Here is a 26,915-nt window from a genome sequence, read left to right as displayed (position 1 = left end):
TCTCCAGGTCAGTGTTTATTGTACTGTTCATGCCAGTACTTATTGTCCTCTCCAGATCAGTATTTATTGTACTCTCCAGGTTACGATTTATTGTACTCTCCAGGTTAGTATTTATTGTATTCTCCAGGTCAGTATTTATTGTGCCCTCCATGTCAGTATTTATTGTACTCTCCAGGTCAGTATTTATAGTACTCTCCGGGTCAGTATTTATTAAATTCTCCAGCTCATTATTTATTGCACTCTCCAGGTCAGAATTTATTGCACTCACCAGGGCAGCATTTATTGAAACCTCGAGGTCAGAATTTATTGTACTCTCCAGGTCAGTATTTATTGTACTCTCCAGGTCAGTATTTATTGTACTCTCGAGGTCAGTATTTAGTGCACTCTCCAGGTCAGTATTAATTGTACTCTCCTGGTCAGTATTTAATTCACTCTCCTGGTCAATATTTATTGCCCTCTCCAGGTCAGCATTTATTGCCCTCTGCAGGACAGTATTTATTGCACTCTCCAGTTCAGTAGTTATTGTATTCTCCAGGTCAGTGTTTATTATAATCTCCAGGTCAGTATTTATTGTACTCTCAAGGTCAGTATTTATTGTACTCTCCAGATCAGTATTTATTGTACTCTCCAGGTCAGTATTTATTTTACTCTCCAGGTCAGAATTTATTGTACTCTCCATGGTAGAGTTTATTGTATTTTTATGATCAGTATTTATTGCCCTCTTCAGTTAAGGATTTATTACTCTCTCGAGGTCAAACTTAATTGTTCTCTGCAGGTCAGTATTTATTACCATCGCCAAGTCACTATCTATTGTACTCTTCAGATCAGTATTTATTGTACTCTCCAGGTCAGTATATATTGCAGTCTCCTGGTCAGCATTTATTGCACTCTCCAGGGCAGTATTTATTGTACTCTCCAGGTCATTTTGTATTGTACTCTCCTGGTCAGTATTTATTACCCTCTCCAGGTCAGTATTTATTGTACTCTCCAGGTCAGTATTTATTGTACTCTCCAGGTCAGTATTTATTGCCCTCTCCAGGGCAGTATTTATTGGCCTCTCTGGTCAGTATTTATTATACTCTCCAGGTCATTATTTATTGTACTCTGCAGGTCACTATTTATTGTACTCTCCAGGTCAGTGTTTATTGTCCTCTCCAGGTCAGTATTTATTGTACTCTCCATGTCAGTATTTATTGTACTCTCCAGGTTAGTATTTATTGTATTCTCCAGGTCAGTGTGTATTTTACTCTCCAGATCTGTATTTATTACACTCTCCAGGTCATTTTTTATGGTACTCTCCAGGTCAGTTTTTATTGAACTCTCCAGGTCAGTATTTATTGTATTTATTGTACTCTCCAGGTCAGTATTTATTGTACTCTCCAGGTCCGTATTTACTGTACTCTCCAGGTCACTATTTATTTTACTGTCCAGGTCAGTATTTATTGCCTCTCCAGTTTAGTATTTATTGTACTCTCCAGGTCAGTATTTATTGTACTCGCCAGGTCAGTATTTATTACCCTCTCCAGGTCAGTATTTATTGTACTGTCCAGGTCAGTATTTATTGTACTCTCCAGATCAGTATTTATTGCACTCGCCTGGTCAATATTTATTGCCATCTCCAGGTCAGTATTTATTGCCCTCTCCAGGTCAGTATTTATTGTACTCTCCAGTTCAATAGTTATTGTATTCTCCAGGTCAGTTTTTATTGTAATCTCCAGGTCACTATTTATTGTACTCTCCAGGTCAGTATTTATTACCCTCTCCAGGTCAGTATTTATTGTACTCTCCAGGTCAGTATTTATTGTACTCTCCAGGTCAGTATTTATTGTACTCTCCAGGTCAGTATTTATAGTACTCTCCGGGTCAGTATTTATTAAATTCTCCAGGTCATTATTTATTGCACTCTCCAGGTCAGATTTTATAGCACTCTCCAGGGCAGCATTTATTGAACTCTCCAGGTCAGCATTTATTGTACTCTCCAGGTCAGTATTTATTGTATTTATTGTATACTCAAAGTCAGTATTTATTGTACTCTCCATGTCAGTATTTAATGTACTCTCCAGGTCAGTATTTATTGCCCTCTCCAGGTCAGTATTTAATGTAATCTCCAGGTCAGTATTTATTGTACACTCCAGGTCAGTATTTTTTGTACTCTCCAGGTCAGTATTTATTGTACACTCCAGGTCAGTATTTATTGTACTCTTCAGGTCAGTGTTTATTGTACGGTACAGGTCAGTATTTATTGTCCTCTCCAGTTCAGTATTAATTGTACTCTCCAGGTCAGTATTTATTGTACACTTCAGGACAGTATTTATTGTACTCTCCAGGTCTGTATTTATTGTACTCTCCAGGTCAGTATTTATTGTTCTCTCCAGGTCACTTTTTATTGTACTGTCCAGGCCAGTATTTATTGTCCTCTCCAGGTCAGTATTTATTGTACTCTCCAGCTTAGTATTTATTGTACTCTCCAGGTTAGTATTTATTGTATTCTCCAGGTCAGTATTTATTGTACCCTGCAGGTCAGTATTTATTGTAGTCTCCAGGTCAGTATTTATAGTACTCTCCGGGTCAGTATTTATTATATTCTCCAGGTCATTATTTATTGCACTCTCCAGGTCACAATTTATTGCATTCTCCAGCGCAGCATTTATTGAACTCTCCAGGTCGGCATTTATTGTACTCTCCCGGTCCGTATTTATTGTACTCTCCAGGTCAGTATTTATTTCACTCATCTGGTCAATATTTATTGTACGCTCCATGGTAGAGTTTATTGTACTTTCCAGATCAGTATTTATTGCGCTCTGCAGGTAAGGATTTATTACTCTCTCGAGATCACACTTTATTGTTCTCTGCAGGTCAGTATGTATTACCATCTCCAAGTCACTATTTATTGTACTCTTCAGATCAGTATTTATTGTACTCTCCAGGTCAGTATTTATTACCCTCTCCAGGTCAGTATTTATTGTACTCTCCAGGTCAGTGTTTATTGTACTCTCCAGGTCAGTATTTATTGTTCTCTCCATGTCAGTGTTTATTGTACTGTCCAGGCCAGTACTTATTGTCCACTCCAGGTCAGCATTTATTGTACTCTCCAGGTTAGTATTTATTGTACTCTCCAGGTTATTTATATTGTATTCTCCAGGTCAGTATTTATTGTACTCTCCAGGTCAGTATTTATTGTTCGCTCCAGGTCAGTATTTATTGTAATCTCCAGGTCAGTGTTTATTGAACTGTCCCGGTCAGTATTTATTGTCCTCTCCAGGTCAGTATTAATTGTACTCTCCAGGTCAGTATTTATTGTACACTCCAGGTCAGTATTTATTGTACTCTCCAGGTCAGTATTTATTGTACTCTCCAGGTCAGTATTAATTGTTATCTCCAGGTCAGTGTTTATTTTCCTCTCCAGGTCATTATTTATTATACTCTCCAGCTCAGTATTTATTGTACTCTCCAGGTTAGTATTTATTGCATTCTTAAGGTCAGTGTTTATTGTACTCTCCAGGTCAGTATTTATTACCCTCCCCGGGTCATTTTTTATGGTACTCTCCAGGTCAGTATTTATTGAACTCACCAGGTCAGTATTTATTGTATTTATTGCACTCTCCAGGTCAGTATTTATTGTACTCTCCATGTCAGTGTTTATTGTACGGTACAGGTCAGTATTTAATGTAATCTCCAGGTCAGTATTTATTGCCCTCTCCAGGTCAGTATTTAATGTAATCTCCAGGTCAGTATTTATTGTACTCTCCAGGTCAGTATTTATTGTACACTCCAGGTCAGTATTTATTGCCCTCTCCAGGTCACTATTTATTGTACTCTCCAGGTCAGTGTTTATTGTAAGGTACAGGTCAGTATTTATTGCCCTCTCCAGTTCAGTATTAATTGTACTCTCCAGGTCAGTATTTATTGTACACTTCAGGACAGTATTTATTGTACTCTCCAGGTCAGTATTTATTGTACTCTCCTGGTCAGTATTTATTGTTCTCTCCAGGACAGTGTTTATTGTACTGTCCAGGCCAGTATTTATTGTCCTCTCCAGGTCAGTATTTATTGTACACTTCAGGGCAGCATTTATTGAACTCTCCAGGTCAGCATTTATTGTACTCTCCAGGTCCGTATTTATTGTACTCTCCAGGTCAGTATTTATTGTACTCTCCAGGTCAGTATTTATTGCACTCTCCAGGTCACTATTAATTGTACTCTCCAGGTCAGTATTTATTTCACTCATCTGGTCAATATTTATTGTACGCTCCATGGTAGAGTTTATTGTACTTTCCAGATCAGTATTTATTGCCCCCTGTCGTTAAGGATTTATTACTCTCTCGAGGTCATACTTTATTGTTCTCTGCAGGTCAGTATTTATTACCATCTCCAAGTCACTAATTATTGTATTCTTCAGATCAGTATTTATTGTACTCTCCAGGTCAGTATACGTTGCAGTCTCCAGGTCAGTATTTATTGTACTCTCCAGGTCAGTATTTATTACCCTCTCCAGGTCAGTATTTATTGTACTCTCCAGGTCAGTATTTATTGTACTCTCCAGGTCAGTATATATTGTACTCTTCAGGTCAGTAGTTATTGTATTCTCCAGGTCAGTGTTTATTGTAATCTCCAAGTCAGTATTTATTGTACTCTCCAGGTCAGTATTTATTGTTCTCTCCAGGTCAGTGTTTAGTGTACTGTCCAGGCCAGTTCTTATTGTCCTCTCCAGGTCAGCATTTAATGCACTCTCCAGGTTAGTATTTATTATACTCTCCAGGTTAGTATATATTGTATTCTCCAGGTCAGTATTTATTGTACCCTCCAGGTCAGTATGTATTGTACTCTCTAGGTCAGTATTTATAGTACTCTCCGGGTCAGTATTTATTAAATTCTCCAGGTCATTATTTATTGCACTCTCCAGGTGAGAATTTATTGCACTCTGCAGGGCAGCATTGATTGAACTCTCCAGGTCAGCATTTATTGTACTCTCCAGGTCACTATCTATTGTACTCTCCAGGTCAGTATTTATTGTACTCTCCAGGTCAATATTTATTGCCCTCTCCAGGTCAGTATTTATTGCCCTCTGCAGGACAGTATTTATTGTACTCTCCAGGTCAGTAATTATTGTATTCTCTAGGTCACTGTTTATTGTAATCTCCAAGCCAGTATTTATTGTACTCTCCACGTCAGTATTTATTGTACTCTCCAGATCTGTATTTATTGTACTCTCATGGTCAGTATTTATTTTACTCTCCAGGTCAGTGTTTATTGTACTGTTCAGGTCAGTATTTATTGCCCTCGCCAGTTCAGGATTTATTACTCTCTCGAGGTCACATTTTATGGTTCTCTGCAGGTCAGTGTTTATTACCATCTCCAAGTCACTATTCATTGTACTCTTCAGATCAGTATTTATTGTACTCTCCAGGTCAGTTTTTATTGTACTCTCCAAGTCAGTATTTATTGTACTCTCCAGGTCAGTGTTTATTCTACTGTTCAGGTCAGTGTTTATTGTCCTCTCCAGGTCTGTATTTATTGTACACTCCAGGTTAGTATTTATTGTACGCTCCAGGTCAGTATTTATTGTAATCTCCAGGTCAGTGTTTACTGTACTGTTCAGGTCAGTATTTATTGTCCTCTCCAGGTCAGTATTAATTGTACTCTCCAGGTCAGTATTTATTGTACACTCCAGGTCAGTATTTATTGTACTCTCCAGGTCAGTATTAATTGTACTCACCAGGTCAGTGTTTATTGTCCTCTCCAGGTCATTATTGATTGTACTCTCCAGGTCAGTATTTATTGTACTCTCCAGGTTAGTATTTATTGTATTCTCCAGGTCAGTCTTTATTGTACTCTCCAGGTCAGTATTTAATGTAATCTCCAGGTCAGTATTTATTGTACTCTCCAGGTCAGTATTTATTGTACTCTCCAGGTCAGTATTTATTGTACTCTCCAGGTCAGTGTTTATTGTCCTCTCCAGGTCATTATTGATTGTACTCTCCAGGTCAGTATTTATTGTACTCTCCAGGTTAGTATTTATTGTATTCTCCAGGTCAGTCTTTATTGTACTCTCCAGGTCAGTATTTAATGTAATCTCCAGGTCAGTATTTATTGTACTCTCCAGGTCAGTATTTATTGTACTCTCCAGGTCAGTATTTATTGTACTCTCCAGGTCAGTGTTTATTGTACGGTACATGTCTGGATTTATTGTCCTCTCCAGTTCAGAATTAATTGTACTCTCCAGGTCAGTATTTATTGTACACTTCAGGACAGTATTTATTGTACTCTCCAAGTCACTATTTATTTTACTGTCCAGGTCAGTATTTATTGTCCTCTCCAGTTCAGTATTTATTGTACTCTCCAGGTCAGTATTTATTGTACTCGCCAGGTCAGTATTTATTACCCTCTCCAGGTCAGTATTTATTGTACTGTCCAGGTCAGTATTTATTGTACTCTCCAGATCAGTATTTATTGCACTCGCCTGGTCAATATTTATTGCCATCTCCATGTCAGTATTTATTGCCCTCTCCAGGTCAGTATTTATTGTACTCTCCAGTTCAATAGTTATTGTATTCTCCAGGTCAGTGTTTATTGTAATCTCCAGGTCAGTATTTATTGCACTCGCCAGGTCAGTATTTATTACCCTCTCCAGGTCAGTATTTATTGTACTCTCCAGGTCAGTATTTATTGTACTCTCCAGGTCAGTATTTATAGTACTCTCCGGGTCAGTATTTATTAAATTTTCCAGGTCATTATTTATTGCACTCTCCAGGTCAGATTTTATTGCACTCTCCAGGGCAGCATTTATTGAACTCTCCAGGTCAGCATTTATTGTACTCTCCAGGTCAGTATTTATTGTACTCTCCAGGTCAGTATTTACTGTACTCTCCAGGTCAGTATTTATTGCACTCTCCAGGTCAGTATTAATTGTACTCTCCAGGTCAATATTTAATTCACTCTCCTGGTCAATATTTATTGCCCTCTCCAGGTCAGCATTTATTGCCCTCTGCAGGACAGTATTTATTGCACTCTCCAGTTCAGTAGTTATTGTATTCTCCAGGTCAGTGTTTATTGTAATCTCCAGGTCAGTATTTATTGTACTCTCCAGGTCAGTATGTATTGTACTCTCCAGATCAGTATTTATAGTACTCTCCAGGTCAGTATTTATTTTACTCTCCAGGTCAGTATTTATTGTACTCTCCATGGTAGAGTTTATTGTAATTTTAAGATCAGTATTTATTGCCCTCTCCAGTTAAGGATTTATTACTCTCTCGAGGTCACACTTAATTGTTCTCTGCAGGTCAGTATTTATTACCATCTCCAAGTCACTATTTATTGTACTCTTCAGATCAGTATTTATTGTACTCTCCAGGTCAGTATATATTGCAGTCTCCTGGTCAGCATTTATTGCCCTCTCCAGGGCAGTATTTATTGTACTCTCCAGGTCATTTTGTATTGTACTCTCCTGGTCAGTATTTATTACCCTCTCCAGGTCAGTATTTATTGTACTCTCCAGGTCAGTATTTATTGTACTCTCCAGGTCAGTATTTATTGCCCTCTCCAGGGCAGTATTTATTGCCCTCTCTGGTCAGTATTTATTATACTCTCCAGGTCATTTTTTATTGTACTCTGCAGGTCACTATTTATTGTACTCTCCAGGTCAGTGTTTATTGTCCTCTCCAGGTCGGTATTTATTGTACTCTCCATGTCAGTATTTATTGTACTCTCCAGGTTAGTATTTATTGTATTCTCCAGGTCAGTGTATATTTTACTCTCCAGGTCTGTATTTATTACACTCTCCAGGTCATTTTTTATGGCACTCTCCAGGTCAGTTTTTATTGAACTCTCCAGGTCAGTATTTATTGTATTTATTGTACTAACCAGGTCAGTATTTATTGTACTCTCCAGGTCCATATTTACTGTACTCTCCAGGTCACTATTTATTTTACTGTCCAGGTCAGTATTTATTGTCCTCTCCAGTTCAGTATTTATTGTACTCTCCAGGTCAGTATTTATTGTACTCGCCAGGTCAGTATTTATTACCCTCTCCAGGTCAGTATTTATTGTACAGTCCAGGTCAGTATTTATTGTACTCTCCAGGTTAGTATTTATTGTATTCTCAGGTCAGTCTTTATTGTACTCTCCAGGTCAGTATTTATTACCCTCCCCAGATCATTTTTTATGGTACTCTCCAAGTCAGTATTTATTGAACTCTCCAGATCAGTATTTATTGTATTTATTGTACTCTCCATGTCAGTATTTATTGTCATCTCCATGTCAGTATTTAATGTACTCTCACGGTCATTATTTATTGTACTCTCCAGGTCAGTATTTATTGCCCTCTCCAGGTCAGTATTTAATGTAATCTCCAGGTCAGTATTTATTGTACTCTCCAGGTCAGTATTTATTGTACTCTCCAGGTCAGTATTTATTGTACTCTCCAGGTCAGTGTTTATTGTACGGTACATGTCTGGATTATTGTCCTCTCCAGTTCAGAATTAATTGTACTCTCCAGGTCAGTATTTATTGTACACTTCAGGACAGTATTTATTGTACTCTCCTGGTCAGTATTTATTGTACTCTCCAGGTCAGTATTTATTGTTCTCTCCAGGTCAGTGTTTATTGTACTGTCCAGGCCAGTATTTATTGTCCTCTCCAGGTCAGTATTTATTGTACTCTCCAGGTTAGTATTTATTGTACTCTCCAGGTTAGTATTTATTGTATTCTCCAGGTCAGTATTTATTGTACCCTCTTGGTCAGTATTTATTGTACTCTCCAGGTCAGTATTTATAGTACTCTCCGGGTCAGTATTTATTATATTCTCCAGGTCATTATTTATTGCACTCTCCAGGTCAAAATTTATTGCACTCTCCAGGGCAGATTTTATTGAACTCTCCAGGTCAGCATTCATTGTACTGTCCAGGTCCATATTTATTGTACTCTCCAGGTCAGTATTTATTGTACTCTCCAGGTCATTATTTATTGCACTCTCCAGGTCAGTATTAATTGTACTCTCCAGGTCAGTATTTATTTCACTCATCAGGTCAATATTTATTGTACTCTCCAAGGTAGAGTTTATTGTACTTTCCAGATCAGTATATATTGCCCTCTCCAGATAAGGATTTATTACTCTCTCGAGGTCACACTTTATTGTTCTCTGCAGGTCAGTATTTATTACCATCTCCAAGTCACTATTTATTGTACTCTTCAGATCAGTATTTATTGCCCTCTCCAGGGCAGTATTTATTGCCCTCTCCTGGTCAGTATTTATTATACTCTCCAGGTCAGTATTTATTACCCTCTCCAGGTCAGTATTTATTGTACTCTCCAGGTCAGTATTTATTGTACTCTCCAGGTCAGTATTTATTGCCCTCTCCAGGGCAGTATTTATTGCCCTCTCCTGGTCAGTATTTATTATACTCTCCAGGTCTGTATTTATTGTACTCTCCAGGTCAGTATTTATTGTACTCTCCAGGTCAGTGTTTATTGTCCTCTCCAGGTCAGTATTTATTGTACTCTCCAGGTCAGTATTTATTGTACTCTCCAGGTTAGTATTTATTGTATTCTCCAGGTCAGTGTGTATTGTACTCTCCAGGTCAGTATTTATTACCCTCTGCAGGTCATTTTTTATGGTACTCTCCAGGTCAGTATACATTGCACTCTCCAGGTCAGTATTTATTGTATTTATTGTACTCTCCAGGTCAGTATTTATTGTACTCTCCAGGTCAGTATTTATTGTACTCTCCAGGTCAGTATTTATTGCACTCTCCAGGTCAGTGTTTATTGTACGGTACAGGTCAGTATTTATTGTCCTCTCCAGTTCAGTATTAATTGTACTCTCCAGGTCAGTATTTATTGTACACTTCAGATCAGTATTTATTGCACTCTCCAGGGCAGCATTTATTGAACTCTCCAGGTCAGCATTTATTGTACTCTCCAGGTCAGTATTTATTGTACTCTCCAGGTCAGTATTTACTGTACTCTCCAGGTCAGTATTTATTGCACTCTACAGGTCAGTATTAATTGTACTCTCCAGGTCAATATTTAATTCACTCTCCTGGTCAATATTTATTGCCCTCTGCAGGACAGTATTTATTGCACTCTCCATTTCAGTAGTTATTGTATTCTCCAGGTCAGTGTTTATTGTAATCTCCAGGTCAGTATTTATTGTACTCTCCATGTCAGTATTTATTGTACTCTCCAGATCAGTATTTATTGTACTCTCCTGGCCAGTATTTATTTTACTCTCTAGGTCAGTATTTATTGTACTCTCCATGGTAGAGTTTATTGTATTTTTAAGATCAGTATTTATTGCCCTCTCCAGTTAAGGATTTATTACTACCTCGAGGTCACACTTTATTGTTCTCTGCAGGTCAGTATTTATTACCCTCTCCAGGTCATTTTTTATGGTACTCTCCAGGTCAGTTTTTATTGAAATCTCCAGGTCAGTATTTATTGTATTTATTGTACTCTCCAGGTCAGTATTTATTGTAATCTCCAGGTCCGTATTTACTGTACTCTCCAGGTCACTATTTATTTTACTATCCAGGTCAGTATTTATTGTCCTCTCCAGGTCAGTATTTATTGTACTCTCCAGGTCAGTATTTATTGTACTAGCCAGGTCAGTATATATTACCCTCTCCAGGTCAGTATTTATTGTACTGTCCAGGTCAGTATTTATTGTACTCTCCAGATCAGTATTTATTGCACTCGCCTGGTCAATATTTATTGCCCTCTCCAGGTCAGTATTTATTGCCCTCTCCAGGTCAGTATTTCTTGTACTCTCCAGGTCAATAGTTATTGTAATCTCCAGGTCAGTGTTTATTGTAATCTCCAGGTCATTATTTATTGTACTCTCCAGGTCAGTATTTTTTGTACTCTCCAGGTCAGTATTTATTACCCTCTCCAGGTCAGTATTTATTGTACTCTCCAGGTCAGTATTTATTGTATTCTCCAGGTCAGTATTTATTGTACTCTCCAGGTCAGTAGTTATTGTATTCTCCAGGTCAGTGTTTATTGTAATTTCCTGGTCAGTATTTATTGTACTCTCCAGGTCAGTATTTATTTTTCTCTCCAGGTCAGTGTTTATTGTACTGTCCAGGCCAGTACTTATTGTCCTCTCCAGGTCAGTATTTATTGTACTCTCCAGGTTAGTATTTATTGTACTCTCCAGGTTAGTATATATTGTATTCTCCAGGTCAGTATTTAATGTACCCTCCAGGTCAGTATTTATTGTACTCTCTACGTCAGTATTAGTAGTACACTCCGGGTCAGTATTTATTAAATTCTCCAGGTCATTATTTATTGCACTCTCCAGGTCAGAATTTATTGCACTCTCCAGGGCAGCATTGATTGAACTCTCCAGGTCATCATTTATTGTACTCTCCAGGTCAGTATTTAATGTACCCTCCAGGTCAGTATTTATTGTACTCTCCATGGTAGAGTTTATTGTACTTTCCTGATCAGTATTTATTGCCCTCTCCAGTTCAGGATTTATTACTCTCTCGAGGTCACACTTTATTGTTCTCTGCAGGTCAGTATTTATTACCATCTCCAAGTCACTATTTATTGTACTCTTCAGATCAGTATTTATTGTACTCTCCAGGTCAGTATATATTGCAATCTCCAGGGCAGTATTTATTGCACTCTCCAGGGCAGAATTTATTGTACTCTCCAGGTCAGTATTTATTGTACTCTCCAGGTGAGTATTTATTACGCTCTCCAGGTCAGTATTTATTGTACTCTCCAGGTCAGTATTTATTACCCTCTCCAGGTCAATTTTTATGGTACTCTATAGGTCAGTTTTTATTGAAATCTCCAGGTCAGTATTTATTGTATTTATTGAACTCTCCAGGTCAGTATTTATTGTACTCTCCAGGTCCGTATTTACTGTACTCTCCAGGTCATTTTTATTGTACTGTCCAGGTAAGTATTTATTGCACTCTCCAGGTCAGTATTTATTACCCTCTCCAGGTCATTATTTATTGCACTCTCCAAGTCAATATTTATTGTACTCTCCAGGTCAGTGTTTATTGTACTCTCCAGGTCAGTATTTATTGTAGTCTCCAGGTCAGTAGTTATCGTATTCTCCAGTTCAGTGTTTATTGTAATATCCTGGTCAGTATTTATTGTACTCTCCAGGTCAATATTTATTGTTCTCTTCTGGTCAGTGTTTATTGTACTGTCCAGGCCAGTACTTATTGTCCTCTCCAGGTCAGTATTTATTGTACTCTCCAGGTTAGTATTTATTGTACTGTCCAGGTTAGTATATATTGTATTCTCCAGGTCAGTATTTATTGTATCCTCCAGGTCAGTATTTATTGTACTCTCTAGGTCAGTATTTATAGTACACTCCGGGTCAGTATTTATTAAATTCTCCAAGTCATTATTTATTGCATTCTCCAGGTCAGAATTTATTGCACTCTCCAGGGCAGCGTTGATTGTACTCTCCAGGTCAGTATTTATTGTACTCTCCAGGTCAGTATTTATTGTACTCCCCATGGTAGAGTTTATTGTACTTTCCAGATCAGTATTTATTGCCCTCTCCAGTTCAGGATTTATTACTCTCTCGAGGTCACACTTTATTGTTCTCTGCAGGTCAGTATTTATTACCATTTCCAAGTCACTATTTATTGTACTCTTCAGATCAGTATTTATTGTACTCTCCAGGTCAGTATATATTGCAATCTCCAGGTCAGTATTTATTGCACTCTCCAGGGCAGAATTTATTGTACTCTCCAGGTCAGTATTTATTCTACTCTCCAGGTCAGTATTTATTACCCTCTCCAGGTCAGTATTTATTGTACTCTCCAGGTCAGTATTTATTGAACTCTCCAGGTTAGTATTTTTGTATTCTCCGGGTCAGTGTGTATTGTACTCTCCAGGTCAGTATTTATTACCCTCTCCAGCTCATTTTTTATGGTGCTCTCCAGGTCAGTTTTTATTGAAATCTCCAGGTCAGTATTTATTGTATTTATTGAACTCTCCAGGTCAGTATTTATTGTACTCTCCAGGTCCGTATTTACTGTACTCTCCAGGTCATTTTTATTGTAATTTCCAGGTAAGTATTTATTGCACTCTCCAGGTCAGTATTTATTACCCTCTCCAGGTCATTATTTATTGCACTCTCCAGGTCAATATTTATTGTACTCTCCAGGTCAGTATTTATTGTACTCTCCAGGTCAGTATTTATTGCACTCGCCTGGTCAATATATATTGCCCTCTCCAGGTCAGTATTTATTGCCCTCTCCAGGTCAGTATTTATTGTACTCTCCAGGTCAGTAGTTATTGTATTCTCCAGGTCAGTGTTTATTGTAATCTCCAGGTCACTATTTATTGTACTATCCTGGTCAGAAATTATCGTACTCTCCAGGTCAGTATTTACTGTACTCTCCAGTCCAGTATTTATTGCTCTCTCCAGGGCAGTATTTATTGCCTTTCCAGGTCAGTATTTATTGTACTCTCCAGGTCAGTATTTATTGTTCTCTCCAGGTCAGTGTTTCTTGTACTGTCCAGGCCAGTACTTATTGTCCTCTCCAGGTCAGTATTTATTATACTCTCCAGGTCAGTATTTATTGTACTCTGCAGGTCAGTATATTTTGTACTCTCCAGGTCCGTATTTATTGTACTCTCCAGGTCAGTATTTATTGTACTCTCTAGGTCAGTATTTATAGTACACTCCGGGTCAGTATTTATTAAATTGTCCAGGTCAGTATTTATTGTACGAACCAGGTCAGTATTTATTGTACTCTCCAGGTCAGTATTTATTGTACTCTCCAGGTCACTATTTATTGTACTCTCCAGGTCATTATTTATTGCACTCTCCTAGTCAGTATTTATTGCACTCTCCAGGGCAGTATTTATTGTACTCTCCATTTCAGCATTTATTGTACTCTCCAGGTCAGTATTTATTGTACTCTCCAGGTCACGATTTATTATACTCTCCACGTCAGTATTTATTGTAATCTCCAGTTCAGTATTTATTACCCTCTCTAGGTCAGTATTTATTGTACTCTCCAGGTCAATATATAATTCACTCTCTTGGTCAATATTTATTGCCCTCTCCAGGTCAGCATTTATTGCCCTCTGCAGGACAGTATTTATTGCACTCTCCAGTTCAGTAGTTATTGTAATCTCCAGGTCAGTATTTATTGTACTCTCCAGGTCAGTATTTATTACTACCTTGAGGTCACACTTTATTGTTCTCTGCAGGTCAGTATTTATTACCATCTCCAAGTCACTATTTATTGTACTCTTCAGATCAGTATTTATTGTACTCTCCAGGTCAGTATTTATTGTACTCTCCAGGTCAGTATTTATTGCTCTCTCCAGGGCAGTATTTATTGCCCTCTCCTGGTCAGTATTTATTATACTCTCCAGGTCATTTTTTATTGTACTCTGCAGGTCAGCATTTAATGTACTCTCCAGGTCAGTGTTTATTGTCCTATCCAGGTCAGTATTTATTGTACTCCCCATGTCAGTATTTATTGTACTCTCCAGTTTAGTATTTATTGTATTCTCCAGGTCAGTGTGTATTGTACTCTCCAGGTCAGTATTTATTACCCTCTCCAGGTCATTTTTTATGGTACTCTCCAGGTCAGTTTTTATTGAACTCTCCAGGTCAGTATTTATTGTATTTATTGTACTCTCCAGGTCTGTATTTATTGTACTCTCCAGGTCCGTATTTACTGTACTCTCCAGGTCACTATTTATTGTACTGTCCAGGTCAGTATTTATTGTCCTCTCCAGGTCACTATTTATTGTACTCTCCAGGTCAGTATTTATTGTACTCGCCAGGTCAGTATATATTACCCTCTCCAGGTCAGTATTTATTGTACTGTCCAGGTCAGCATTTATTGTACTCTGCAGATCAGTATTTATTGCACTCGCCTGGTCAATATTTATTGCCCTCTCCAGGTCAGTATTTATTGCCCTCTCCAGGTCAGTATTTCTTGTACTCTCCAGGTCAATAGTTATTGCAATCTCCAGGTCAGTGTTTATTGTAATCTCCAGGTCATTATCTATTGTACTCTCCAGGTCAGTATTTATTGTACTCTCCAGGTCAGTATTTATTACCCTCTCCAGGTCGGTATTTATTGTACTCTCCAGGTCAGTATCTATTGTACTCTCCAGGTCAGTATTTATTGTACTCTCCAGGTCAGTAGTTATTGTATTCTCCAGGTCAGTGTTATTGTAATTTCCTGGTCAGTATATATTACCCTCTCCAGGTCAGTATTTATTGTACTCTCCAGGTCAGTATTTTTGTACTCTCCAGGTCATTATTTATTGCAGTCTCCAGGCCAGTATTTACTGTACTCTTCAGGTCAGTATTTATTGTACTCTCCAGGTCAATATTTATTGTACTCTCCAGGTCATTATTTATTGCACTCTGCAGGTCAGGATTTATTGCACTCTCCAGGATATTATTTATTGTTCTCTCCAGCTTAGTATTTATTGTTCTCTCCAGGTCAGTATTTATTGTATTTATTGTACTCTCCAGGTCAGTATTTATTGTACTCTCCAGGTCAGTATTCAATGTAATATCCAGGTCAGTATTTATTGTACTCTATGTCAGTATTTATTGACCTCTCCCGGTCAGTATTTATTGTACACTCCAGGTCAGTATTTATTGTACTTTCCTGGTCAGTATTTATTATATTCTCCAGGTCATTATTTATTGCACTCTCCAGGTCAGAAATTATTGCACTCTCCAGGGCAGTTTTTATTGTACTCTCCAGGTCACCATTTATTGTACTCTCCAGCTCAGTATTTATTGTACTCTCCAGGTCAGCATTTATTACACTCTCCTGGTCAATATTTATTGCCCTCCCCAGGTCAGTATGTATTGCGCTCTCCAGGTTAGTAGTTATTGTATTCTCCAGCTCAGTGTTTATTGTAATCTCCACGTCACTATTTATTGTACTCTCGTGTTCATTATTTATTGTACTCTCCAAGTCAGTATTTATTACCCTCTTCAAGTCAGTATTTATTTTACTCTCCTGGTCAGTTTTTTTGTACTCTCCAGGTCATTATTTATTGCACTCTCCAGGCCAGCATTTATTACCCTCTCCAGGTCATTTTTATGGTACTCTCCAGGTCAGTATTTATTGTACTCTCCAGGTCATTATTTATTGCACTCTCCAGGTCAGAAATTATTGCACTCTCCAGGGCAGTTTTTATTGTACTCTCCAGGTCAGCATTTATTGTACTCTCCAGGTCAGTATTTATTGTACTCTCCAGGTCAGCATTTATTGCACTCTCCTGGTCAATATTTATTGCCCTCCCCAGGTCAGTATGTATTGCCCTCTTCAGGTCAGTATTTATTGCACTCTCCAGGTCAATATTTATTGTACTCTCCAGGTCAGTATTTATTGTAATCTCCAGGGCAGTATTTATTACCCTCTCCAGGTCAGTATTTATTGTACTCTCCATGTCAGTATTTATTGTACTCTCAAGGTCAATATTTATTGTACTCTCCAGGTGAGTATTGATTGTACTCTCCAGGTCAGTACTTATTGTACTCTCCAGGTCAGTATTTATTGTCCTCTCCATGTCAGTATTTATTGTCCTCTCCAGGTCAGTATTTATTGTACTCTCCAGGTTAGTATTTATTTTATTCACCAGGTCAGTATTTATTGTACCCTCCAGGTCAGTATTTTTTGTACTTTGCAATTCAGTATTTATAGTACTCTCCAGGTCAGTATTTATTATATTCTCCAGGTCATTATTAATTGCACTCTCCAGGTCAGAAATTATTGCACTCTCCAGGGCAGTTTTTATTGTACTCTCCAAGTCAGCATTTATTGTACTCTCCAGGTCAGTATTTATTGTACTCTCCAGGTCAGCATTTATTGCACTCTCCTGGTCAATATGTATTGCCCTCCCAAGGTCAGTATGTATTGCCCTCTTCAGGTCAGTATTTATTGCATTCTCCAGGTCAGTAGTTGCTGTATTCTCCAGCTCAGTGTTTATTGTAATCTCCAGGTCACTATTTATTGTACTCTCCTGGTCAGTATTTATTGTACTCTCCAGGTCAGTATTTATTACCCTCTTCAAGTCAGTATTTATTTTACTCTTCAGGTCAGTATTTTTGTACTCTCCAGGTCATTATTTATTGGACTCTCCAGACCAGCATTTATTACCTCTCTCAGGTCATTTTTAATGGTACTCTCCAGGTCAGTATTTATTGTACTCTCCAGGTCATTATTTATTGCACTCTCCAGGTCAGAAATTATTGCACTCTCCAGGGCAGTTTTTATTGTACTCTCCAGGTCAGCATTTATTGTACTCTCCAGGTCAGTATTTATTGTACTCTCCAGGTCAGCATTTATTGCACTCTCCTGGTCAATATTTATTGCCCTCCCCAGGTCAGTATGTATTGCCCTCTTCAGGTCAGTATTTATTGCACTCTCCAGGTCAATATTTATTGTACTCTCCAGGTCAGTATTTATTGTAATCTCCAGGGCAGTATTTATTACCCTCTCCAGGTCAGTATTTATTGTACTCTCCATGTCAGTATTTATTGTACTCTCAAGGTCAATATTTATTGTACTCTCCAGGTGAGTATTGATTGTACTCTCCAGGTCAGTACTTATTGTACTCTCCAGGTCAGTATTTATTGTCCTCTCCATGTCAGTATTTATTGTCCTCTCCAGGTCAGTATTTATTGTACTCTCCAGGTTAGTATTTATTTTATTCACCAGGTCAGTATTTATTGTACCCTCCAGGTCAGTATTTTTTGTACTTTGCAATTCAGTATTTATAGTACTCTCCAGGTCAGTATTTATTATATTCTCCAGGTCATTATTAATTGCACTCTCCAGGTCAGAAATTATTGCACTCTCCAGGGCAGTTTTTATTGTACTCTCCAAGTCAGCATTTATTGTACTCTCCAGGTCAGTATTTATTGTACTCTCCAGGTCAGCATTTATTGCACTCTCCTGGTCAATATGTATTGCCCTCCCAAGGTCAGTATGTATTGCCCTCTTCAGGTCAGTATTTATTGCATTCTCCAGGTCAGTAGTTGCTGTATTCTCCAGCTCAGTGTTTATTGTAATCTCCAGGTCACTATTTATTGTACTCTCCTGGTCAGTATTTATTGTACTCTCCAGGTCAGTATTTATTACCCTCTTCAAGTCAGTATTTATTTTACTCTTCAGGTCAGTATTTTTGTACTCTCCAGGTCATTATTTATTGGACTCTCCAGGCCAGCATTTATTACCTCTCTCAGGTCATTTTTATGGTACTCTCCAGGTCAGTATTTATTGTACTCTCCAGGTCAGTATTTTTTGAATTTATTGTACTCTCCAGGTCAGTATTTATTGTACCCTCCAGGTCAGTATTTTTTGTACTTTTCAGGTCAATATTTATAGTACTCTCCAGGTCAGTATTTATTATATTCTCCAGGTCATTATTTATTGCACTCTCCAGGTCAGAAATTATTGCACTCTCCAGGGCAGTTTTTATTGTACTCTCCAGGTCACCATTTATTGTACTCTCCAGCTCAGTATTTATTGTACTCTCCAGGTCAGCATTTGTTACACTCTCCTGGTCAATATTTATTGCCCTCCCCAGGTCAGTATGTATTGCGCTCTCCAGGTTAGTAGTTATTGTATTCTCCAGCTCAATGTTTATTGTAATCTCCAAGTCACTATTTATTGTCCTCTCTTGTTCATTATTTATTGTACTCTCCAGGTCAGTATTTATTACCCTCTTCAAGTCAGTATTTATTCTACTCTCCTGGTCAGTTTTTTTGTACTCTCAAGGTCATTATTTATTGCACTCTGCAGGCCAGCATTTATTACCCTCTCCAGGTCATTTTTATGGTACTCTCCAGGTCAGTATTTATTGTACTCTCCAGGTCATTATTTATTGCACTCTCCAGGTCAGAAATTATTGCACTCTCCAGGGCAGTTTTTATTGTACTCTCCAGGTCAGAATTTATTGTACTCTCCAGGTCAATATTTATTGTACTCTCCAGGTCAGCATTTATTGCACTCTCCTGGTCAATATTTATTGCCCTCCCCAGGTCAGTATGTATTGCCCTCTTCAGGTCAGTATTTATTGCACTCTCCAGGTCAATATTTATTGTACTCTCCAGGTCAGTATTTATTGTAATCTCCAGGGCAGTATTTATTACCCTCTCCAGGTCAGTATTTATTGTACTCTCCATGTCAGTATTTATTGTACTCTCAAGGTCAATATTTATTGTACTCTCCAGGTGAGTATTGATTGTACTCTCCAGGTCAGTACTTATTGTACTCTCCAGGTCAGTATTTATTGTCCTCTCCATGTCAGTATTTATTGTCCTCTCCAGGTCAGTATTTATTGTACTCTCCAGGTTAGTATTTATTTTATTCACCAGGTCAGTATTTATTGTACCCTCCAGGTCAGTATTTTTTGTACTTTGCAATTCAGTATTTATAGTACTCTCCAGGTCAGTATTTATTATATTCTCCAGGTCATTATTAATTGCACTCTCCAGGTCAGAAATTATTGCACTCTCCAGGGCAGTTTTTATTGTACTCTCCAAGTCAGCATTTATTGTACTCTCCAGGTCAGTATTTATTGTACTCTCCAGGTCAGCATTTATTGCACTCTCCTGGTCAATATGTATTGCCCTCCCAAGGTCAGTATGTATTGCCCTCTTCAGGTCAGTATTTATTGCATTCTCCAGGTCAGTAGTTGCTGTATTCTCCAGCTCAGTGTTTATTGTAATCTCCAGGTCACTATTTATTGTACTCTCCTGGTCAGTATTTATTGTACTCTCCAGGTCAGTATTTATTACCCTCTTCAAGTCAGTATTTATTTTACTCTTCAGGTCAGTATTTTTGTACTCTCCAGGTCATTATTTATTGGACTCTCCAGGCCAGCATTTATTACCTCTCTCAGGTCATTTTTATGGTACTCTCCAGGTCAGTATTTATTGTACTCTCCAGGTCAGTATTTTTTGAATTTATTGTACTCTCCAGGTCAGTATTTATTGTACCCTCCAGGTCAGTATTTTTTGTACTTTTCAGGTCAATATTTATAGTACTCTCGAGGTCAGTATTTATTATATTCTCCAGGTCATTATTTATTGCACTCTCCAGGTCAGAAATTATTGCACTCTCCAGGGCAGTTTTTATTGTACTCTCCAGGTCACCATTTATTGTACTCTCCAGCTCAGTATTTATTGTACTCTCCAGGTCAGCATTTGTTACACTCTCCTGGTCAATATTTATTGCCCTCCCCAGGTCAGTATGTATTGCGCTCTCCAGGTTAGTAGTTATTGTATTCTCCAGCTCAATGTTTATTGTAATCTCCAGGTCACTATTTATTGTACTCTCTTGTTCATTATTTATTGTACTCTCCAGGTCAGTATTTATTACCCTCTTCAAGTCAGTATTTATTTTACTCTCCTGGTCAGTTTTTTTGTACTCTCCAGGTCATTATTTATTGCACTCTCCAGGCCAGCATTTATTACCCTCTCCAGGTCATTTTTATGGTACTCTCCAGGTCAGTATTTATTGTACTCTCCAGGTCATTATTTATTGCACTCTCCAGGTCAGAAATTATTGCACTCTCCAGGGCAGTTTTTATTGTACTCTCCAGGTCAGAATTTATTGTACTCTCCAGGTCAGTATTTATTGTACTCTCCAGGTCAGCATTTATTGCACTCTCCTGGTCAATATTTACTGCCCTCCCCAGGTGAGTATTGATTGTACTCTCCAGGTCAGTACTTATTGTACTCTCCAGGTCAGTATTTATTGTCCTCTCCAGGTCAGTATTTATTGTACTCTCGAGGTTAGTATTTATTGTATTCTCCAGGTCAGTATTTATTGTACTCTCCAGGTCAGTATTTATTGTACTCTCCATGTCAGTATTTATTGTCCTCTCCAGGTCAGTATTTATTGTACTCTCCAGGTTAGTATTTGTTTTATTCTCTAGGTCAGTATTTATTGTACCCTCCAGGTCAGTATTTTTTGTACTTTTCAATTCAGTATTTATAGTATTCTCCAGGTCAGTATTTATTATATTCTCCAGGTCATTATTAATTGCACTCTCCAGGTCAGAAATATTGCACTCTCCAGGGCAGTTTTTATTGTACTCTCCAAGTCAGCATTTATTGTACTCTCCAGGTCAGTATTTATTGTACTCTCCAGGTCAGCATTTATTGCACTCTCCTGGTCAATATGTATTGCCCTCCCACGGTCAGTATGTATTGCCCTCTTCAGGTCAGTATTTATTGCATTCTCCAGGTCAGTAGTTGTTGTATTCTCCAGGTCAGAATTTATTGCACTCTCCAGGGCAGTATTTATTGTACTCTCCAGGTCAGTATTTATTGTAATCTCCAGGTCACTATTTATTGTACTCTCCTGGTCAGTATTTATTGTACTCTCCAGGTCAGTATTTATTACCCTCTTCAAGTCAGTATTTATTTTACTCTTCAGGTCAGTATTTTTGTACTCTCCAGGTCATTATTTATTGGACTCTCCAGGCCAGCATTTATTACCTCTCTCAGGTCATTTTTATGGTACTCTCCAGGTCAGTATTTATTGTACTCTCCAGGTCAGGATTTTTTGAATTTATTGTACTCTCCAGATCAGTATTTATTGTACTCTCCAGGTCAGTATTTTTTGAATTTATTGTACTCTCCAGGTCAGTATTTATTTTACTCTTCATGTCAGTATTTTTGTACTCTCCAGGTCATTATTTATTGGACTCTCCAGGCCAGAATTTAATACCTCTCTCAGGTCATTTTTATGGTACTCTCCAGGTCAGTATTTATTTACTCCCCAGGTCAGCATTTATTGTACACTCCAGGTCAGTATTTATTGTACTCTCCAGGTCAGTGTTTATTGTACTCTCCAGGTCAGCATTTATTGTACTTTTCACGTCAGTGTTTAATGTACTGTCCAGGTCAGTATTTTTGCCCTCTCCAGGTCAGTATTTATTGTACTCTCCATGTCAGTATTTATTGTACTCTCCAGGTTAGTATTTATAGTCTTCTCCAGGTCAGTATTTATTGTACCCTCCAGGTCTTAGTATGTACTGTACTCTCCAGTTCACTATTTATAGTACTCTCCAGGTCAGTATTGATTGCACTCTCCAGGTCATTATTTATTGCACCCTCCAGGTCAGAATTTATTGCACTCTCCAGGGCAGAATTTATTGTACTCTCCAGGTCAGTTTTTATTGTACTCTCCAGGTCAGTATTTATTGTATTCTCCAGGTCATATTATTGTGCTCTCCAGATCAGTGTTTATTGTACTGTCCAGGTCAGTATTTATTGTCCTCAGCAGGTCAGTATTTATTGTACTCTCCAGGTCAGTATTTATTGTACTTTCCAGGTCAGTATTTATAGTACTCTCCAGGTCACTATTTATTATATTCTCCAGGTCATTATTTATTGCACTCTCCAGATCAGAAATTATTGCACTCTCCAGGGCAGTATTTATTGTACTCACCAGGTCTGCATTTATTGTGCTCTCCAGGACAGTATTTATTGCCCTCTCCAGGTCAGTATTTATTGCCTTCTCCAGGTCAGTATTTATTGTACTCTCCAGGTCAGTATTTATTGTACTCTCCAGGTCAGTATTTAATGTTCTCTCCAGGTCAGTATTTATTGTACTCTCCAGGTCAGTCTTTATTGCCCCCTCCAGGTCAGTATGTATTGTACTCTCCAGGTCAGTATTTATTGTACTCTCCAGGTCAGTCTTTATTGCCCCCTCCAGGTCAGTATGTATTGTACTCTCCAGGTCAGTATTTATTGTACTCTCTAGGTCAGAATTTTTGTATTCTACAGGTTAGTATTTATTGTATTCTCCAGGTCAGAATTGATTGTACCCTCCAGGTCTAAGTATTTACTGTACTCTCCAGTTCACTATTTATAGTACTCTCCAGGTCAGTATTGATTGCACTCTCCAGGTCATTATTTATTGCAATATCCAGGTCATAATTTATTGCACTCTCCAGGTCAGTATTTATTGTAATCTCCAGGTCGTATTTATTGTACTCTCCAGATCTGTGTTTAATGTACTGTCCAGGTCAGTATTTATTATCCTCACCAGGTCAGTATTTATTGTACTCTCTAGGTCAGTATTTACTGCACTCTACAGGTCAGTATATATAGTACTCTCCAGGTCAGTACTTATTGTACTCTCCAGGTCAGTATTATTGTACTCTCCAGGTCAGTATTTATTGTACTCTCCAGGTCAGTGTATATTGTCCTCTCCAGGTCAGTATTTATTGTACTCTCCAGGTTAGTATTTATTGTATTCTCCAGGTCAGTATTTATTGTACCCTCCAGGTCAGTATTTATTGTACTTTCCAGGTCAGTATGTATAGTACTCTCCAGGTCAGAATTTATTATATTCTCCAGGTCATTATTTATTGCACTCTCCAGGTCAGAAATTATTGCACTCTCCAGGGCAGTATTTATTGTACTCACCAGGTCAGCATTTATTGTGCTCTCCAGGACTGTATTTATTGCCCTCTCCAGGTCAGTATTTATTGCCCTCTCCAGGTCAGTATTTATTGTACTCTCCAGGTCAGTATTTATTGTAATCTCCAGGGCAGTATTTATTACCCTCTCCAGGTCAGTATTTATTGTACTCTCCATGTCAGTATTTATTGTACTCTCAAGGTCAATATTTATTGTACTCTCCAGGTTAGTATTTATTGTCCTCTCCAGGTCAGTATTTATTGTACTCTCGAGGTTAGTATTTATTGTATTCTCCAGTTCAGTATTTATTGTACTCTCCAGGTCAGTATTTATTGTACTCTCCATGTCATTATTTATTGTCCTCTCCAGGTCAGTATTTATTGTACTCTCCAGGTTAGTATTTATTGTATTCTCCAGGTCAGTAATTATTGTACCATCCAGGTCAGTATTTTTTGTACTTTTCAGGTCAGTATTTATAGTACTCTCCAGGTCAGTTTTTATTATATTCTCCAGGTCATTATTTATTGCACTCTCCAGGTCAGAAATTATTGCACTCTCCAGGGCAGTTTTTATTGTACTCACCAGGTCAACATTTATTGTACTCTCCAGGTCAGTGTTTATTGTACTCTCCAGGTCAGCATTTATTGCACTCTCCTGGTCAATATTTATTGCCCTCCCCAGGTCAGTATGTATTGCCCTATTCAGGTCAGTATTTATTGCCCTCTCCAGGTCAGTATTTATTGTACTCTCCAGGTCAGTATTTATTGTAATCTCCAGGGCAGTATTTATTACCCTCTCCAGGTCAGTATTTATTGTACTCTCCCTGTCAGTATTTATTGTACTCTCAAGGTCAATATTTATTGTACTCTCCAGGTGAGTACTGATTGCACTATCCAGGTCAGTACTTATTGTACTCTCCAGGTCAGCATTTATTGTCCTCTCCAGGTCAGTATTTATTGTACTCTCGAGGTTAGTATTTATTGTATTCTCCAGGTCATTATTTATTGTCCTCTCCAGGTCAGTATTTATTGTACTCTCCAGGTTAGTATTTATTGTATTCTCCAGGTCAGTATTTATTGTACCCTCCAAGTCAGTATTTTTTGTACTTTTCAGGTCAGTATTTATAGTGCTCTCCAGGTCAGTATTTATTATATTCTCCAGGTCATTATTTATTGCACTCTCCAGGTCAGAAATTATTGCACTCTCCAGGGCAGTTTTTATTGTACTCTCCAGGTCAGCATTTATTGTACTCTCCAGGTCAGTATTTATTGTACTCTCAAGGTCAGCATTTATTGCACTCTCCTGGTCAATATGTATTGCCCTCCCAAGGTCAGTATGTATTGCCTTCTTCAGGTCAGTATTTATTGCACTCTCCAGGTCAGTAGTTATTGTATTCTCCAGCTCAGTGTTTATTGTAATCTCCAGGTCACTATTTATTGTACTCTCCTGGTCAGTATTTATTGTACTCTCCAGGTCAATATTTATTACCCTCTTCAAGTCAGTATTTATTTTACTCTTCAGGTCAGTATTTTTGTACTCTCCAGGTCATTATTTATTGGACTCACCAGTCTAGCATTTATTGCCTGTCCAGGTCATTTTTATGGTACTCTCCAGGTCAGTATTTATTGTACTCTCCAGGTCAGTATTTTTTGTATTTATTGTACTCTCCAGGTCAGTATTTATTGTACTCTGCAGGTCAGTATTTATTGCCCTGTCCAGGTCAGTATTTATTTACTCCCCAGGTCAGCATTTATTGTACACTCTAGGTCAGTATTTATTGTACTCTCCAGGTAAGTATTTATTGTACTCTCCAGGTCAGCATTTATTATACTTTCCACGTCAGTGTTTAATGTACTGTCCAGGTCAGTATTTATTGTCCTCTCCAGGTCAGTATTTATTGTACTCTCCAGGTCAGTATTTATTGTACTCTCCAGGTTAGTATTTATAGTCTTCTCCAGGTCAGTATTTATTGTACCCTCCAGGTCTTAGTATATACTGTACTCTTCAGTTCACTATTTATAGTACTCTCCAGGTCAGTATTGATTGCACTCTCCAGGTTATTATTTATTGCACTCTCCAGGTCAGAATTTATTGCACTCTCCACGGCAGTATTTATTGTACTCTCCAGGTCAGTTTTTATTGTACTCTCCAGGTCAGTATTTAATCTATTCTCCAGGTCATATTATTGTGCTATCCAGATCAGTGTTTATTGTACTGTCCAGGTCAGTATTTATTGTCCTCAGTAGGTCAGTATTTATTGTACTCTCCAGGTCAGTATTTATTGTACATTCCAGGTCAGTATTTATAGTACTCTCCAGGTCAGTATTTATTATATTCTCCAGGTCATTATTTATTGCACTCTCCAGATCAGAAATTATTGCACTCTCCAGGGCAGTATTTATTGTACTCACCAGGCCTGCATTTATTGTGCTCTCCATGTCAGTATTTATTGCCTTCTCCAGGTCAGTGTTTATTGTACTCTCCAGGTCAGTATTTATTGTACTCTCCAGGTCAGTATTTATTGTACTCTCCAGGTCAGTGTATATTGTCCTCTCCAGATCAGTATTTATTGTACTCTCCAGGTTAGTATTTATTGTATTCTCCAGGTCAGTATTTATTGTATCCTCCAGGTCAGTATTTATTGTACTCTCCAGGTCAGTATTTATTGTACACTCCAGGTCAGTATATATTGTACTCTCCGAGTCAGTATTTATTGTACTCTCCAGGTCAGTATTTATTGTACTCTACCAGGCCAGTATTTAATGTACTCTCCAGGTCAGTATTTATTGTACTCTCCAGTTCAGTATTTATTGCCCCCTCCAGGTCAGTATTTATTGTACTCTCCAGGTCAGTATTTATTGTATTTATTGTACTCTCCAGGTCAGTATTTATTGTACTCTCCAGGTCAGTATTTATTGCCCTGTCCAGGTCAGTATTTATTTACTCCCCAGGTCAGTATGTATTGTGCTCTCCAGGTCAATATTCATTGCCCTCTCCAGGTCAGTATTTATTGTACTCTCCAGGTCAGTATTTATTGTACTCTCCAGGTCAGTATTTATTGTACTCTCCATGTCAGTATTTGTTGTATTTATTGTACTCTCCAGGTCAGTATTTATTGTACTCTGCAGGTCAGTATTTATTGCCCTGTCCAGGTCAGTATTTATTTACTCCCCAGGTCAGCATTTATTGTACACTCTAGGTCAGTATTTATTGTACTCTCCAGGTCAGTATTTATTGTACTCTCCAGGTCAGCATTTATTATACTTTCCACGTCAGTGTTTAATGTACTGTCCAGGTCAGTATTTATTGTCCTCTCCAGGTCAGTATTTATTGTACTCTCCAGGTCAGTATTTATTGTACTCTCCAGGTTAGTATTTATAGTCTTCTCCCGGTCAGTATTTATTGTACCCTCCAGGTCTTAGTATATACTGTACTCTTCAGTTCACTATTTATAGTACTCTCCAGCTCAGTATTGATTGCACTCTCCAGGTTATTATTTATTGCACTCTCC

Source organism: Pristiophorus japonicus, unplaced genomic scaffold, assembly GCF_044704955.1.
Source record: "Pristiophorus japonicus isolate sPriJap1 unplaced genomic scaffold, sPriJap1.hap1 HAP1_SCAFFOLD_30, whole genome shotgun sequence".
Taxonomy (NCBI): Eukaryota; Metazoa; Chordata; class Chondrichthyes; family Pristiophoridae; genus Pristiophorus; species Pristiophorus japonicus.
The sequence above is the reverse complement of the archived record's forward strand: the minus strand, read 5'-3'. Positions refer to the sequence as shown.